At 36.7% G+C, this 18594-nt stretch overlaps 1 protein-coding gene and 1 pseudogene across 32 annotated transcripts in view; one reads left to right on the forward strand and one right to left on the reverse strand.

Annotated features, from left to right (window-relative positions):
- ABI3BP (ABI family member 3 binding protein) overlaps positions 1 to 18594 on the forward strand; it is a 245285-nt gene that overhangs the window by 37459 nt on the left and 189232 nt on the right. The gene's annotated exons all lie outside the window — the stretch shown is intronic.
- Positions 14060 to 16138, reverse strand: LOC143648847 (NADH dehydrogenase [ubiquinone] flavoprotein 2, mitochondrial-like; annotated as a pseudogene).

The raw sequence follows: 18594 nt of genomic DNA on the forward strand, positions 1-18594 counted from the left end.
TCTTGCATTGGTGTGGTATATTTGTTACAATTGATTATATAATATTACTATTAACTATAATTCACAATGTAACTTAGGTTTCACTGTGCTATGCAGTTTCATGAATTAAAAAAAAAAATCTATTAGTCACAGTCATTGTCCACCACAGGGTTCACTGTATTATACAGTCCCATGTTTTATCCTAGCTTTCCTTCTAGTGACATATATGACTTCAAACTTTGCATTTCAATTACAATCACATGCATAATTCAGAGTTGTTAATTATATGCTCAGTAATGTGCTACCATCACTTCTAACCATTTTCCAAACATATAAATTCAACCTAGTTAAAAATTCTGCACACATTAAGCATCGGCTCCCCATTTGCTACCCTCATTCTATCTCCTGTAACCTATACTCTAGATTTTAACTCTATGAGTTTACTTATTATAATTAGTTTGTATAAGTGCGATTATATAATATTCGTCCTTTTGTGTCTGACTTATTTCACTCAGCATAATGTCCTCAAGGTTCATCCATGTGGTTGCATGCTTTGGAATTTCATTTCCTTCTTACAGCTAAACAATATTCCATTGTATATTTATAACACATTTTGTTTATCCATTCATTGGTTGATAGACACTTGTGTTCTTTTCATTTTTTGGCAATTGTGAATAATGCCACTATGACTATGGATGTGCAAATATCTGTTTGTGTTTCTTCTTTCAGTTCTTCTGAAATATACACGTAGTAGTGGGATTGCCACATCATATGGAAGTTCAATACTTAACTTCTTGAAGAACTGCCAAGCTGTCTTTCACAGCAGTTGTACCATTTTACATTCCCACCAACCATGAATAAGTGTTCCTATTTCTCCACATCCCCTCCAACACATGTTTTGTTTGTTTAATAGTGGCCATTCTAGTAGGTGTGAAGTGATACCTTATTGTGGATAAGATGCAGAGTGTAGGTAAAGGAATTATCCTTAGATGGGGGAAAGAAAACTCCTATTATACAACAGAAGGAATGAAGGGGATCTTTGTTTATTTAGACAGGTTTATAGGTTCAGAAGGGCACATTTTATGGAGTTCCTGTTTGATGGGCTTCAATTTTCCCATGAAGAGATGATTTTCTAAGTGAGGAGACAGAGGTCTGAGGAAAGGACTGAAAGTTTAACATAGAAAGTAGGCACAAGGGGATAGAAATTTGGCCAGAGAAATGAGGACCATTTGAAATTAGTACACATGAATTTATGATCATACCAACCACTCTGCTGAGTGATGTTCTCTAACAGAGCTTGCTGCTGAATGCAGGTGCTATGAAAGCAGATCATTGAGTTCATCCAGAAAGATTGAATGAAAGAAATGAGCTAAGTAGTCTGGAGTTTGCCAAGAATATTATTGCAATGATAAACCATGGAATCTAATGATGTACCATGGAAGAGGCTTTCAGTTTGGGAGAAGGTAAAATAGGTCATGTTCAAGAATGGTTGAAATTGGATTATTTTAATAAGAAAGCTGCAAGAAGAGGTTGTGATTAGAGAGCTGTACTCTTGAATTAGTGATTCTGGAGGTGGAACAGATTTGTTGATGGTAACTTTAAGGCTGACTTCTGTGAGACTGTCTTAACCAGAAAGTTCTTTTTGTAAATGCTTGGAATTTGACCCTTTACATCATAATAATGGCAATAATATGTGGGTCCTAAGAAAAATTAGGCTAAGTTTTCTCCTTCTCTTCCTATTTTATTTTTACTCCCATGTTCCATCATCTGGGTTTACTATCTGTATCCAAGCATTCCTCTCAGGCAACCATCTCTGTTCTCTCTATCCCTTGAATAGTGCTTATTGCTGCCAATCCCATCTCATCCTACAGTGAACTATCTTTTCCTATAATCTTTGATTTATACCTGAGCACTGGGAAAGTCCATGCTTTGTTCAACTTCTCTTTGTTATTAACACATGTAACTTATGCCTCTAAAATCTACTCTGTGGTTCAAAAATGGGAAATTCAGGTGTTGTGGTGGGCAGCCAGGGTACGGCTGATTTGATACAGCCTTTCAGTGCCTGAAATTGTACCCTAGCTGATTCCTACTTTGCTTCCCTGTGACATTGCCTAGTTGGTGCTAGAGTTGTTTTTGCTGAGCCTCTGTTTATAAAGCACGCCTTTGAATGGCCTGATGTAAAGACTGTGTTAGTTTCCTATTGCTTCCATAAGAAATTACCACAAACTTAGTCATTTAAAAAACACAAATTTATTATATTACTGTTCTATAGGTCAAAAGGTTGTGTGGACATTGCTGGTGTCTCTTCTCCAAGTCTTACAAGGCTAAATTGGTGTGTCAACTGGTGTGGAGTCTTATCTGAGGGCTCTTAGGAAGAAATAACTTCCAGGCTCATTAAATTGTGACAGAATTCAGTTTCATGTAGTTGTAGGACTGGGGCTGCTGCTTCCTTGCTGACTGTTGGCCAGGAGTCACTCTCAACTTCTTAAAGCCACCAGTATTTCTTGTCATGTGACCTCCTTTCTCCTTCAAAGGCAACAATCATGTGTTGAGTCCTTCACCTGATTCTTATCTCATTGACTTCCCCTTCTGCTTCATATCTCCTGCTTCCAGCCAGAAATTTTTTTTTTAATCTCTTAAGGGGGTCATGTTGGACTCACCCAGATAATCAATGAGACTATCCCAATATTAAGTTTATAACCTTAATTACACCTGCAAAGATCCTTTCACCATGTAACATATCTTTGTTGCTCTGTATGTAATATGTCTTTTTGCTCTGATTGTCTTCCAGTTTTCCTCTTTGTCTTTTGTTTTCAGCAGTTCAAAGATATATCTGGTTTTTGTTTCTTGCATTTATTCTGCTTGATGTTCTCCAAGCTTCTTGGATCTATGGTTTGGCAATCATCTTTGACTTAGAAATTTCTTAAAATATTTCTCTTAAAATATTTTTCCTGCTCTAATTTCTCTCTTTTCTCCTTTTGAGTTTTTAATTTCTTATATGCTAAACTGGTTAATAATGTCTTTCTTGAATGCTGTATTCTTTTTTTCCTTTCCTTTTTCTCTTTGTTTCAGTTTGTGTGATTCCTAAACCTATGATCAAGTTTACTAGCTATTTTCTTGAGTATGTCAAGTCTACTGATGAGCCTGTCAAAAGCATTCTTCATCCCTGTTAAACCATGTTTTTCATTCCTGACATTTCAATTTGATTCTTTCTTATAGTTTCTATCTCTGCTGAAATTTTCATCTGATTGTTTATGCTGGCCACCTTTTCCACTAGAACTTGAAACACATTGAACACAATTATTTTAAATTCCCTATCTGATAGCTTGAACATATGTACCATATCAAAGTCTGATTCTGTTAATTGCTTTGTCTCTTGACAGTATGTTGTTTTGTCATGCTTCTTTGTGTGTCTCATAATTTCTGTTTTAAGCCTGACTGAGGAAAATAATTTTTATTTCTTAAAATGGACATGCCTTATCTTTAGTTAGGCCTTTAGCATGGGGGTGTTGAAACAATCTGGTCAGGAGTTGAACTGAGTTTGTATTTTGTTGCTGCTGTGGTTTTGTGTACCACAGGCTTCAAATTCTTCTAGCATTAGTTTGTATTTAGAATTGGGTCTGATTTGCCAGGCAATATTTCTCAGTCTCTCCAACCCTCAACTTTAGGTCTGGCCTCTGAGGAATCTCAGAGAGGTCTTTCCCTATATTCTTGATCCTTCCCCAAGCAGCAGACTGTGGTTACTTCTTGTTCAGTGTTAACCTATTTGTGGGGGGGCATGGGCGGGATCTCTCTTTTGTTTTGATTCAGCCTCAGCCTACCTGAGCCCTGTCAAAAGGATGTGCCTGGTCAAAAGGATGGAGTGTTTTCAGTGATCTTGTTTCTCCACTCTTGGAAGAAGAGATCTCTAATGGTCTTGACCTAGGAGGTACTCCTGTCCCCCAAGGATACAAAATGTTTTCCTGTTCCCTTGCCCCAGCTGCAAAGGATCTTCACTTGTGCTCCTAGTGCTATTAGGATTTGTTGCATAGGAAGATAGGAGAGAGGATCCAAAAACGGCTGCTGCTCTTCTCCCCGAGGTTTACTGCATAAGGGAAGCTTCCATAGAACTCCCTCATCTACTTTCAGTCTTTCCAATGAAACTTCATGAGGTCCAAAGGAAAGATCCTACAAGTACAAGCAGATTCTCCTTGTATCTGTGGCTCCTACAAGTTCTACATTTTCATGCTGATCCACACTAGACCTTTAGGAATTCATTTAAAACTTTAGCCAAATTCTTCCTACTAGCTACTGTTGTATCCTGTGGTCTCTTTCCTTGGATGTATTTGTCTTTCCTTAGATTTCACATTGTCCTGCAACCTCAACTCTTTAATTAATTTAAGGAAAGTTGTGAATTCACAGATTTTTTTGGTTTTTGGTTGTTATAAGGGTAAGAGTGATGCTCTTTCCAGCATTCACATCTGAAGCAGAAGGCAGAAGTTCAGTGTTTTAGAAAACTTTTATACTTTTTAAAATTTTTGTTTTAGAATATAGGTATGCATTACTTCTTTCATTTGTTTTCCCAATATATTAGAGGATACTTATTATATGGCAAAATTATTCTGAATAAAAATAGTGTATTGTATGTCCCACTGGTTAAGTATATCTTCAAAGTACATTCTCTCCAATGAAGTGAAGATGCAAAGAAAATGCTTATTCCTACTGTTGCTTTCTCTCTCTCTTTCATTCATATTATCTCTCCTTTGTTCTCTATTTCATTTCTTGGTCAATTTATTTTTTGTAGTAGCAGCCACATGTTTCTCACATTTTGGACTATTTTTATGAGAGATTCCACAGATATCCTCCAAAGGTCATTTTCCAAAGGAAGTGCAGAACTCAGACGTACAGGGTTAAACACAAAGTGAAGGAGGTAGCAGCAGTAAGCCATTACACTGAGTCCCAGCACAATTTTCTATATCATGAGTTGAGCTGTGAGCTCAAAGTTAAAGTAGGATTCTCATTTGTCATATAATGTAACATCTCTTGGCTTCAATTTCTTCATTTGTTTGGTTTTCCTCCTTTCTCACTGGCATCTCAGTCTCCTTTCATGACTCATCCTCATTTAACCAATCTCTTAAATTGGAGTGTTCCAGAGCTAAGTTCTTGGACCTCTTCTCACTTCTATCTACTCTCACTCCCTTGGTGATCTCATCTAGTCTTATGACTTTAAATACCATCTAAAAACTAACAAGTTGCAAATTTATATCCCCAATCCTGACCACTCCTCTCAACTCCAGACCCATTTATCCAATTCATCATTCAAGGTCTCCACTTGGCTTTCTATTAGACATCTCAGATTCAGTATGTCCAAGACAAAGCTCCTGAATGCTTTCTGTCCCAAACTTGTTTCTGCTGCTGTCTTCCCCATCTCAGTTAAAGACAGCTCCATCTTTCTATATACTTAGGTCCAAAACCATAGAGACATCATAGTTCTTTTCTTTCTCCCAGGTATCTAAACGAACTATGTCCTCCTTTAGGTCTTTGTTCTAAAGCAATGCCTTCTAGGTTCTGTAAGATTATAACCATCCCCAATCCTGATCCTGACCCTCACCCTAATGAACTGCTTTCCTATTTTACTTTCCTCTACTTATCATCATCTGTGTCAGATTAGGCTGGATTATACCTCAATAATAACAAACCCCAAATGTCAGTGGCTTAAAAACATAAAAGTTTACTTGCTCAATTACATCTCTGCTAAATATGGCCAAGGGCCTCTGTTCTTTGTAATTACTTAGATATCCTTCTGGTCACTTGCTTTCCTACAGCTGGGGAAGAGCAGAGTTGAAGGGATTTTTCACCAACAATTTAATATCATGGCCTGAAACTGGTATATGTCCTTTTTTGCCCACAACTTACTGACCAGAATTAGTTACAGGATCATGCCTAATCTCTTGGGTACTATTTTCATGTAAAAATAAGAGGGGAATCAAATATCAAGAAACAGGAATGGTATCTGTTCCATCATCTGTCTACATCACATGTCTTATTATTTCTTTGTTCATCTCCTCTCAATAGAAGGTAAAGTCAATGAAAGCATGGCTTTTTGTTCTGTTTTGTTCCCTACTCTATTTCCAGATTCCTACTGTATGTCCAAAGAGCTTGGCCTATCAATATTATCGGTCAATATCTGATAAATGAATGAATGAATGATTGCATTTCTAAAATAGTTTTAAGGTCTAAAAAGTTTTAAGGTCTAAGAAGAAATACCTATCTGCTTTAAAGTTTTGTTAATAGATACAAGAGTCCATGTGTAAACTATTGTCGATATTATTATTAACATTATTATATAAATCTATATAATAGGAAACAAAAAATTATTAAAATAATGGTGGATTTGAGTAAAGGGCATCCTAATTTAAAATTTTATGAAGAAGACAAATGTAGCTCAAGTATTAAATATGGTTGTCAATACACTTGTTAAATGTAATGGAAATCTTCCAGTTTTGTTTACGGGGTAAAAAGTCACACAGTAAACGTTGCAATGGGAAATTGGATGAGTAAAGTCAACAGTCACTAGTGACAGGAAAGTTCATCTTCACTTTTTTTTTTTTAAATGTCCACCCCTCTTCAAGAAAGAAAGACTCTAGGGCAAATTCCTATCGCCCCTCCCCTGTTCTGATGGTGCTATTATGACACTTTGTCTAACATAACAGAGTATGGTACTTGAACTTCTGTCAGGGGCAGGACCTTGTTTCTTCTTGGGCTGTGTTGTCATCAGGGTTCTCTAGAGAAACAGGACCAACAGGAGATATTTGTAAATATGAGATGTATGAAAGTGTCTCACCAACCATGGGGATGCAAGCATCTAAAATTGGCAACTCTGGTGAGGGTTCTAAACGTACTCCACAGGAGAGGCTTGCTGGCTGAACAAGAAATTAAAAGTCTTTCTTTTCCTTCAAAGTCTTCAACTGATTGGTTCAAAGCCATCTGATTGGATTCTCTTGTTTGTGGAAGGCTCACCCTCAGTTGATCGTAGATGTAATCAGCCACAGATGCAACCAGACATACAACCAGCCATGAAATGTCATTGCAGTAACAGGCCAGTGCTTGCCTGACCAGACAACTGGGCTCCATCACCTGAGCAAGTGGATACCTGAACCTAACCATCACAGGCTGGATCTGTTATTTGGGCCATCAGCAAATGCGTGTGCTGGAAATGTGCAGCTGGGATTCTCAACATCAAAACTGCCATTTCTGCTTGATGACACATGTATTGATTGCTCTCTGTGTGGTTACAGAGAGCCTTGCTGATTTTATGAGGGGGACATGTCCTTGTTACCCTGCCCAATCCCTGGCTAGCCAGCTTTATGATTCTGTTTTAAGAAAAGAAGAAACAATTTAAAAACTGAAAGAGATAAACATATTTTGGCTTTGCCTCAGGCTTGGTGGAAATGTGCCATTTCTGATAACAGTGAGGGTTGCTAATAGGCATTTCCATGTTGCTTTTCTGTCAGGTAGATATATCTAGCATATGAATTTGGGCCCAGAATTGTGAAGGAAAAGCTTAGGAGTACTAATGCAGATGGACTAATCCCTTGCCCTCCATATAGACCAAATTTCAATGCTAAGATTATCTAGTGCAATCCTATATTTAATGTAAAGGCTCATGGAATTATTTGGAAGTTGGTTTGACTCATACCCTATGGTTTTTGAAAGAAGTGACTGAAACATATTGTAAAGTACCCGTAATTTCTTAAATATAGTTTATTGCTACTTCATTTATTCATTGCTTAATTCATATTTAAGTATTGCAATGCAATAGATTATAACAGGTATGGGAAAAGGGTATGGGAATGAGGAGACGATTTAGCAGACTGCCAGGAATGGCTGTTCTAAAAATAAATATAATGAAGGGAATTTAGGGAGAGCACTTAAGTGAAAATAATCCTTAAATTGATTAGAAATGACTTTGTGACTAATGGCTAGCCAGTGAAACTATATCCAAAGGGAAATTCCAAGATATCATGATTCCCAATTCACTTCACCCTTTTCATATTTTTTCCCAAAAAAATCAGAATTGTTTCCCTTTTGGCCTGAAGTTAGTGCTTCCTGTTTGTATTTCTGATTCCAAGTTTGGGTTTATTATGCCACATTGCAAAATAACAGTAAGTCTTTCAAAAGACCACTGAATCATTTCTAAAAGATAAATATCTCATGTACATTCTTAAATATAATGCTTGAGAGGAAAATGTCCTGATGAAAACCAGAAATGCAGTGCCTAGGATCACTGTATCTGGGCTTTTGTTAAACCCGTGCTGGAGTTTAGGAGGTGGAAAGGTTCTCAATTCATTCTTACAGCTAATCCTTAGAGTCTGCCCTGTGTGTATCTGTCTAGTCTCAGTATGAGAGAGAGAGACCTGACTCAAGTACTTTTATGTCCCTTCCAACTCTGGGATTCCAAGTGTATATGAACATAATCCAATCCTTCTTTTTCAACCAAGCTGGTCTGTTTACTTTTTATAACTAAGCACTGGGCTTGCAGTTCAACTTGGGCTTCTGCTTCTACCATTTTCCACCTGAAATGCTCTTCCAAGTCCTGCTTTTTACTTGACTCTTGTTTTTCAGGCTCATATGAATCTCTACCTCCCCCATGAAACTTTCCCGGGAGAATACTCTCTACCCTTTCTAAATTCAATCAATGTCAAACATTATTTTTTATAGCAATAGTTCTCCAACTCTATAGTGATGTCTTCGAGGGCAAAAATAGTATTATTTCCACTGAGAAGTCTTCCTAAAAATATTTTCCTCCATCTCAGAAGAACTTTTTTTTTCCTTTACAAGTATAACTTCCTGCCTACAGCCCTTGTCATGTGTTAGAGTTCATACTTAAACATCACTATCCCTCAGGGCCCTGCCAGAGGTGCAAGGGTAGAAAGTGTCTTACTCATCTTTTCATACCCACTATTTAGCCTGTGCCTGCAAAATTATTTTGTGATTGTCTAGATTCTTTCCAATTTATGATTATAGCTTTATTTTTTATCTTTAGGCTGTGAGCATTAGGGAGTCATCTATTTTGGTGCTAGGGGTGGGAGGAAAAGGAGGTAACATAACAAGTCAGCACTGTATGATGATTATCCCAAAAGTGATAAGAAGGAGGGATTGGGGAGTCAATGAGTTTGGTGACTATGAAAATGGGTAAGGTTGCCTTTCTTTTCAGGATAAGCCCATGGGTATGATGCAGGTAAAGAAGATGCAGTGGTCCAGTGGTTGGGACCCAGTAATGAGTTTCTTTGAAAAGAGGATCAGGCTATCTTTCATGGGGGCTTAGGGAAACTATATTTGAAGAGTGAAAAGAATCAAAAGATGACATAAGGAGGATGGAAGATGAGGTTTTTAGAAGCTGGAAATGCAAACAAAGAAGAGAGAGAAAAGAAATAGAGCAAGTAAGCAGTTCAGGTGAACTAAATGGAATTTTATATGAATAAAAGGAAAGATAGGGTCACAAATGTATCTAGGCTATGAAGAGGAGAAACTGTAAATTTAAGGTTGAGATGGTTTTGTCTTCATATCCCCAGTGTCTAGAAGAAACCTAAAATTCCCTAAAGCAGAAATCTAAAAAAAGTTTTTTGAGCTGAATTGAGCTGGGGGGCAGTTTTGACTGAAGCATAAAAGATCAATCTGTAGAGCAGTGATAAAATGTCTTTTTCCCTTAAGACCAGAATGTCAATAGGAAGAGCTGTGATTTTATTCCATAGTACACCATTGGAGTGAACAAGAAACAAAAACAAAGATGGTATTAGCTAGGAAAGAGGATAAAATAGGAATTGCTATAAAACATTGATTAATTTACAACCCATTGCAAGTAATTTGAATCACATGAATCATAATCTAATGGCCTGCATGACTGTGGGCAAGGTTAGGGAGAAATCAAAGGGAGAAAATCACTTCTTTTTCAGAAGAGAAGCTTTGCTCCAAAGCCACAGAATACTGGTGATGCAAAGCCACAGACATCTTTGCATTTGGACTTTTCCACATTTGATGCCAGTTTTGTAACAAGGTATGAAAAAATGTCTCCACAGGGTTGACTTGAGAGTCTAGGACTGTGGAAGAATCAGGGAAGGGAAGGAGATACGTTGGCTTTCAAGGAAAAGGGGGGTGACGTTGAGTTTTAATGTCCTCAACAAAACTGTTAGCAGTTTAAAAAGACTGGAGAACTGGAGCCCAATGAGCATTCAAAACCAGACATACAGATTTCAGGGTAAACTAACTTAATAAATTAGCAGCTAAGATTAAATTCTTGCTCTTAAAGGAGTTCTCTGGAGGAGAAAAAGGCTGAAACTTAGAGAATTGCTCAGTTTATAAGGGTCAAAGATGGAAGAGAACCAAAGGAGAGAGATGGAGAATTGTTCATCGTAAAATGAGAACCAGGACACTATATGTTACATAGCAAAACCAACACGTGTGTGTGTGTGTGTGTGTGTGTGTGTGTGTGTGTGTGCCTGTGTGCGTGGATGCGTGCAGCAGGTATACATCGAGGCAGACAACTTTAAGTCTTTTGAGACATTATTGAGAATGAGAATTTAAAACAAATATCTGAAACATGGAATTCTTCATGTCTTATCTCAAACATTTCCAGAATCATTAAAACCATGGAAATGTTCCTAATGCTAATGTGGGAAATAATAGATTTCTTAGCTGCTCTCCTTTGAACAGTTGCTGTAGAATGCAAAGGTTAAGATTTGTCTACCATTGCTCTTTAGAGAAGACTGGGGTGCATCTTCATATCCTCAGCTGTATTTAGTCTGTTTGCCTTAGAAACATGGCCCTTGGCCACCCTGCCCAGCTCCATGAAACTGGACATCATGTCACTATGAGCACCTCGTATGAGATGCCTAGAATAGGGTGGACACCACTGCAGTAAAGCACAGGTACTCTTTGCCATTTAGAGCCTGTAGAAATAACTCCCAACTTGGGAGAAAGAGGTTCCTTGTGGGAAGGAAATAAAATGGTATAAGATATTCATGATACTATATTCATTTTAAATTAGAGAGTGGATGGAAAAAGTGTTTTGACCAACAATAAATTTTGATAGTTCATAACTTAAATAATGTCTCATAGAATGAATTATCACAGATACAACACCCAAACACTCACCATTACTTTTCCTCAGTATGAAATTCCTTTCCTCTTGGTCTCTGGCAAAGTACTTCATGACATTCAAGACCCAGCTCATATGCCAGCTCTTCCAAGATACCATTACCGACCCACCCATTTGTAATGAATCAGTATTTCTATTAATTACCTCAGCTTGTGCCTCATTTCTTGATATAAAACTTATTAAGTGTATTGAGTAATAAGCCTTAGAAGTCTATATTCTCCAATACGAGTTCTTTTAGGAGACAAACTCCTTTGCTTATCTGAGTATTAATTCCTATCAAACACAACACGTTTTTGACCATTCAAAATAAATAATGAATGTCCTATCTGTGGCAGGCACTGTGCTAGGAACAGGTTTTTGAGAAGTGTTGATGTACATATAAGCTACATCTACAGAGAATGAACTTTTGTTTGGATGCAAGGAACCTTACAAAGCTGAACTATGCCAAATAGAAAAGAACCCATCAATAAGGTTACACTAATAGCAGCTATTTCTGAGCTATACAGCTTAGAAGCTTTTCTTTACAAATGATTTCATTTTACCCTACCAGCAACTCGAAGAGGGCGGCTATGATTAGCTCTGCTTTATCCGGGAGAAAGGACATTATGTGTGTCATTCATATAACAAGGGCTATTGAGGGATTAATTTAGGATTTGAACACAAGTTTTTCTACTATGCTGTCCTCCAGTGTGGAAATACCAGCACACTCATAGTGAAAAATGTTAGCAGCTACCTCACAAACAATATAATGTTTATCCAGTTGTCATAGAGATTCAATATGACAGATCTAAATGCGATGAAAAACTGGGCACAGACTAAAAACACAAACTCTAAGATCGGTTCTTCACCCTTGAAATGAATGCCATGCATCACAGAAATAAATTCCATCCATCACAGAAATAAATTCACTTGTGAAGCTAATAAAATGATTATTAATCTCTAACTCACTGAGTTAATATGGTATCAGTTTATCTACTATCAGAGAAATAATCCTTATGATTGATAATTAAATGTAAAAATACAGTCATTAGAACTGTGAGTATGGAGGTATGTTTATGTTAAGAAAAATACAGGTTATAAAACATACTTAGAATGTAATCTTATTTTTGTAAAAAAAAATATATGTATATATTATACAAAAGAAAGAGATAAAGGAAGTATGTTTATCATATCCAGGTAAAAATGTCCGGAAGGATGTACCAAAAAAATCTTTACAGATCTCTCTTCATGATAGATGATGGGTGATATATATTTTTAAATGTTATCTTTTGCTACTCCTCTAAATTGTTTTATTAAAGCAAGTATGTATTATTTATATGTTTTTTAAGTTAAGAAAGTCAATTCCAGGACTAATATTGGGTTTGGAGTAAAAAGGGAGATGAAAATGTACTAGGCAAGCAGAGTATAGGAAATGCGCCATCAGCCTCGCATGGACAGTGAAATGAACGATGAATGGTTTGGAGAAGAGAGAATTACAGTAAGTGGTAAGCAGCATGATTCTCAGGCCATTCCTGCTGATTAATGGAGTCCATTAAAGTCAATTGCTTTATTTCATTTAGCTTTTGGCCAAAGAGCAGAATTAATGACTACCAATTTTAAGAGCACATCTTGAATTCCCTTTAACTGTACTCAATTTGTAAACTATCTTTGACATTTTTCATTTTTAAAAAAAGCGTATTTTTTTCTTACTCATGTCAAACCTTGCTTTGAGAAGTTTGCTTGCATTTCTTGTTGCTGCAGGTTTATGAGGCAACATTTCTGTCATCTTAGTAGTCAAATGACTACCAGTTTTAAGAGTACATCTTGAATTCCCTTTAAAACTGTACTCAATTTGTAAACTATGTTTGACATTTTTCATTTTTAAAAAAAGCGTATTTTTTTCTTACTCATGTCAAATCTTGCTTTGAGAAGTTTACTTGCATTTCTTGTTGCTGCAGGTTTATGAGGCAACATTTCTGTCATCTGGGTATATTTATAACTGCCTAAGATTTAAATTTTTATCATTAATTTTCAGAATTTTGCTGTATGTGTGAGAGAGGGACTTACTGGGGGGAAATAGTTTAGTTTTGCTTCCTAACACAGTGATTGATCTTTTAACATGGCCTACAGGGTCCTGCGTAATCTGACTGACCCCTCTTTATTCTCTTCAGCCTCCTATCCCCCATCACATTCCAGCCACGTTTCCTTCCTAAGGTCTTTAAATGCACCGACTACTTCTTCCCTCAGTACCTCTGCTCAAGCTGTTCCCAGTACCTGAGATTGCTGATCCTGCTCTCACTTCCCATGTGCTCTCTTACGCCTGGCTGCTCACCTTTTAGACTTTGGTTGGAATGTCACTTCTCTGGTCTGCCTTTCCTGACCTCCCAGACTAGCTAGGTCCCCTTTTAGAAAATCATCTAACACACCTTAAGAGAAACGCAGGCTTTTTGGGTATTCTCGCCCTGTAGGAAGAGGTACAGAGAAAGCTAAACTCTAAATGGAGGGCATCCTGATTACCGGTATGTGAGAAACAGGGACTGATGAAGGCTACCTTGAGCCTTGGGAATGTATTGTAAGAGTTCTTCAACAGAGATTAATTAAGACCAAAATCTCTAGAACTCCACAAGGCCCCAGCCTCAGAGTTGCCAAGACTAGATACAGTTATGGATCGATGGAGGGTCTGGGCACCTCAGCAGCAGAAATCCTAGATTTTTTTTTCCTAGTATTCCCTATGTCTGTTTTTTCCTGTCAAATAGACTGCTTCATCTTCCCATATCTTTTGTCTCAGCTTTCTAGATTCTGCTATATAAACATTTTTACTTTATCATTTTAGCCTTATTTTAGCCCCTTATTCTGTCTCCTACCTTCTCTTTCTCTGCTTCTCTTAAAACCCCAAATTGATTCATCCCACAGTGGGGATGATGTAAAAAGGATTCATATTTTCAGTGACAAGGAAACAATCTCCTATGGCGAACACATGGAATGCTCAAAGGACGATTTCATTTCTTCATTTCCAAGTTTAGAGTTTAGAGTGTTGTACAGGCTACTCATTGCAGCTCCTACAGTCTATATTTAAGAAAAAGAAAACCATGCTGTCATATAAAAATGAGTTATGAGACAGGCTTTTTCTTTCTGCACTTTCTTTCTGCACAAAAGTCAAGAAGACTTTTGTTTTTTAAAATATGTTCTTTCAGTTAGATTTTGATAACATTTCATAAATATTATAAAATTCTAAGTTAAGCACCAATTCTTAAAGTTGGGCCACATTCACCATGCAGGATGGGGAAAATTTTTTTGGCGGGGGGATGGGGTGCATGGTTCAAGAATCGAACCTGGGTCTCCTGCATGGAAGGCAGGCATTCTACCACTGAACCACCCGTGCACCCTAGGGTGGAAAAATTTTAATAAGATCAGACCAGTAGGCAATAATGTCAAGTCCTTTTGGCTTTCTTTTTCTCACCTCGAAAAATTTAAATGCTCCATTAATCGTAAACCATCAGAGAAGTTAATAATGAAATATATATATATACATGAATATGCATTTGATATATTTTATTAATATTTTAAAATGTTTTAATTCTTATTTTGAAAAAGAAACAAAGAACTATTAGTGAAATAGCCGTTAAGTCCCAAGTTACTGTAGACAGCAATTTATTTCCATAGTCAGAAAAAAAACAACTAAAGCATTTGGTTCATAACATCAAAGTTCACATCAAATCTCACTTTAATTGTAAGTATAAATAATAATAAAGTTAAATGTCTCTAGAACTGGCTAATTTTTTTAGACAGGAGATTTATATTTATTTCTCTTGTTATATATATTACAATTGTATATATATGTGTGTGTGTGTGTGTGTGTGTGTGTGCAGTTGAATATAAACGAAATGAAAAGCCTGCTTGCGCACCAAAGCCAGGTCCTTGGCATGGTTCAGTCAAAGAGGTAAGTCCACCCACTGCTCACAAGAGAAGCATCCACTCCTCGGCCTAGGTTTTGGAATTTTGCCAGCTGCAAGCTTATCAATAATTGCTTCAATATCCTTTGGAGTCAGATCTTCACAGTAGTTGACATTTATTTGAACCATCAGTGTATTTACACAGGCCCCTAAACATTCCACCTCTGTAAGAATGAAAAGTTTGTCAGGTGTAGTCTCCCCAACTTTTATTCCAAGCTTTTTCTGAATGGCCTCTAGTATGCGGTCAGAAGTGCAGTGCACTTCTAGTGCACGGTACAGTAGTGCAGACCTAAGTGTGATACTTTCCAACTCGTTTGTATAAAACGTTGCTACTTCATATACTTTCATTGGGGGCACTTGTAAAACTTCAGCAACCTTGTTCATAGCAGAGATGGGCAACCATCCACTCTGCCTTTGGGCTAAATCCAGGACTGGAAGCACAGCTGCTGCTTTATGCCTTTCTGGATAGTTTTTTAATAATTGCCTCTATCCTCTTATAGTTTTCTGGTGTGAAATCAAATGGAATATCTGGGTTATTCTCAGGAGTATCTCTATGCACAGATAAGTCTCCTCAAGCTCCATTTTGCACAGCTGTCTTATTCAAATTCCTTTGTATGTTTTCCTCACTGGGTGGTGAGGCCAGCCGCCCAGCTCCATGGCCTCACAAAGAAGAAAATGGCAACCCCAGAAATGGTAAACTTTATAGCAAACAAATAGTCACATAATTAGCATAGGCTAAAATAAACTTAAAGCTAAAATGACTGGAGATTAAGAAGGCAGCTCAAGAATTTATCCTAACTCATAGTCATTGCTAAGAATATCAATGATCATTGTTCTGCTCTGCGAAAAGTTTATTTCATATACTCTGGATAAATTGGAGTTACTCTATATGTCAGTTTGCAAGCTGCTGGAATGTAATATACCAGAACTGGAATGGTTTTTAAAAAGAGGGATTTAATAAGTTACACATTTACACTTCTAAGGACATGAAAATGTCCAAATTAAGGCACCAACAAGAGGTTGCCTTCACTCAAGAAAGACCGATGGGTCAGGAACACCTCTGTCAGCTGGGAAGTCACATACCTGGCATCTGTCGGTCCCTTGCTCCTGGACTTTGTCCTTTCAGCCTCTGTTCCTGTTGGGGTTCCTCATCTTGCTTCTCTGGGGCTGGCTTTCATCTCTTGGCTTCCCTTGACTCTCTCTAGTTTCTGGCCTGTTTAACATCTCATGGCAACATCTGCTGGGCTCCAAGCATCTCCAAACATCCGTGACTCTGTTCTCCACATATCCACATCTGTGTCAGTTCTGCTCTAAAGTTTCTGACAGCTCTGAGGCTTCTATCATTTCCTTAAGGCTCTGTCATTTCTGGTTCTCTCCAAAATGTTTCCTCTTTTAAAGGATTTCAGTGGACTGATCAAGGCCCACTCAGAAAGTCACATATCCATTTAATCAGAAGTTCATATCCACAATTGGGTGTGTCCCATCTCTGTGGAGATAATTTAACCAAAATATTCCCACCTATAGTATTGAATTAGGATTAAAAGAAAAGGCTGTCAGGTTTAACAAATGTGTATGAGTGCAGAATCATTATACTGATATTTCTTTTACCCCTCCAGTACCTTGGAGAAGCTAGAAATAGAAACCTAAAACTGTGGAATTGTAACCCATATCAAACTCTGAAATCTGTTCTACTACTAACTGTTATGAGGTACTTTGAAATTTTTTGCTTTTATGTATATATGTTATTTAAAGAGAAGGAAGAGTATAACAGAAGATAGGATTTAACAAATGAGTATGACTGCTGAATCAATATATTGATATTTCTGTTGGTCTACAGAGTCTTGCAGCAACTAGAAGAAAAAATGAAAAATTGTGCAACTTTAACCCATATCAAACTTTAAAATCTACTTTATAACTGCTTGTTAAAATGTACTTTGAAATTCATTGCTTTTTTTGCGTATATATTTCACAATAAAAAAAGTAAAAAAAATCCTATGAACCCATTTACACATGTGTAAACTGACATATAAATGTTTTCATCATGGATTTCAAAGCTGGCAAGAATGTATTTGGCATATTTTAATTTTGCCGTCTTAAAATAAAATGGTTTGAAATCTAATGAGTGGGCAGGGGGAAGCTTCTCCCACAAGATTGCATCAGAGAATGACTTCTCTGGGATATATAATATTTTCCAACCAGCACACTCTATTCTTAAATAATTATTGTAACAAGATAAGTTTTGTCTTTGCTAGTGATGAAAGACAGATATCCAAGGCCTTAAAATTATTATTTAATTCTATAATTTATATTTAATTATAGTGATAAAAATATAACTCATTTCCTAGATGATCACAATTTGGAGTTGTCTTCAAGCAAGAGAAATATTCATAGTCTTAAGAGTAATATGAAATTGGAAAACAGTTTGGCAGTTTCTTAAAAAGTGAAACATAAACTTACCATGCAGCCCAGCAATTCTACACCTAAGTATTTACCAAGAGAAATAAAAACATATGTCCACAGAAAGATTTGTCTGCTAATGGTCATGGTAGCATTATTCCTAAGAACCCAAACCTAGAGACAGCCCAAATAGTCATCATCTGGGGACTGGATAAACAAAATGTGGTTTATCCATACCATGGAATGCTATTCAGCAATAAAATAGAGTGAATTTCTGATACAACTTAGATGGATGAGGTAAAAAATATATACTAAGTGAAATAAACCAGACTCAAAAGAAAACATATTGTATGATTCCATTTTTATATGTATTTTTTAATTTTAAATTTTGAAATACTTTCAAACTTATAGAAGAGTTACAAAACAGTTTTGTAACTGTTCTATAAGTTTGAAAAGTATTATTATTTTCAATAATAATTATTTCAATAATAATTATTATTAATAATAATTTTAAACCCCATACAGAGAACTCCAAAATATCGCCATCCCCCTAGAGACCCAGATCCACCAATTTTCTCATTTACATTTGGCGTATCAGTCTATCAATCTGTCCATCAGTCTATCAATCCATCTATCCATCCAGCTATCTGTTATTTATCAATCCATTTTCTGAACATCATGCTCCTCAAACAATTAATACTACCATGCACATTTCCTAAGAACAAGGATAATTCATGTATGTAACCATCTTAAGTACAGTGATCAAGTTCAGGACATTTAACATTGATACAAATCTTGCCGCTACATTCCTTTTTTTTTTCATGTCCCAATAATGTTCTTTCACTCCTTTCCTTCTCCCTTGTTAGAGTCCATCTAGGATCATTTATTGCCTTTAATTATCATTGTCTCTTTAGTTGCTTTTTCTTTTACTTTTTAATTATGGGAACAACATAAACAAAAACGTTCCCATCTCAATCACTCCCAGGCATACCATTTGATGGCATTAATCATATTCGCTATATTGTGTACAGTGCCCATTTTAAGCTATTAAGTGCCCAAGAAATCCAAGTCCTTTAATTCTCATTCAATATTGCTGGGTGGGAGCTTTTTGATTGTTTCCATGGAGCGATGTCTCCACCCATTCAAGGT

This window comes from Tamandua tetradactyla, chromosome 10 (genome assembly GCF_023851605.1).
Source record: "Tamandua tetradactyla isolate mTamTet1 chromosome 10, mTamTet1.pri, whole genome shotgun sequence".
NCBI lineage: Eukaryota > Metazoa > Chordata > Mammalia > Pilosa > Myrmecophagidae > Tamandua > Tamandua tetradactyla.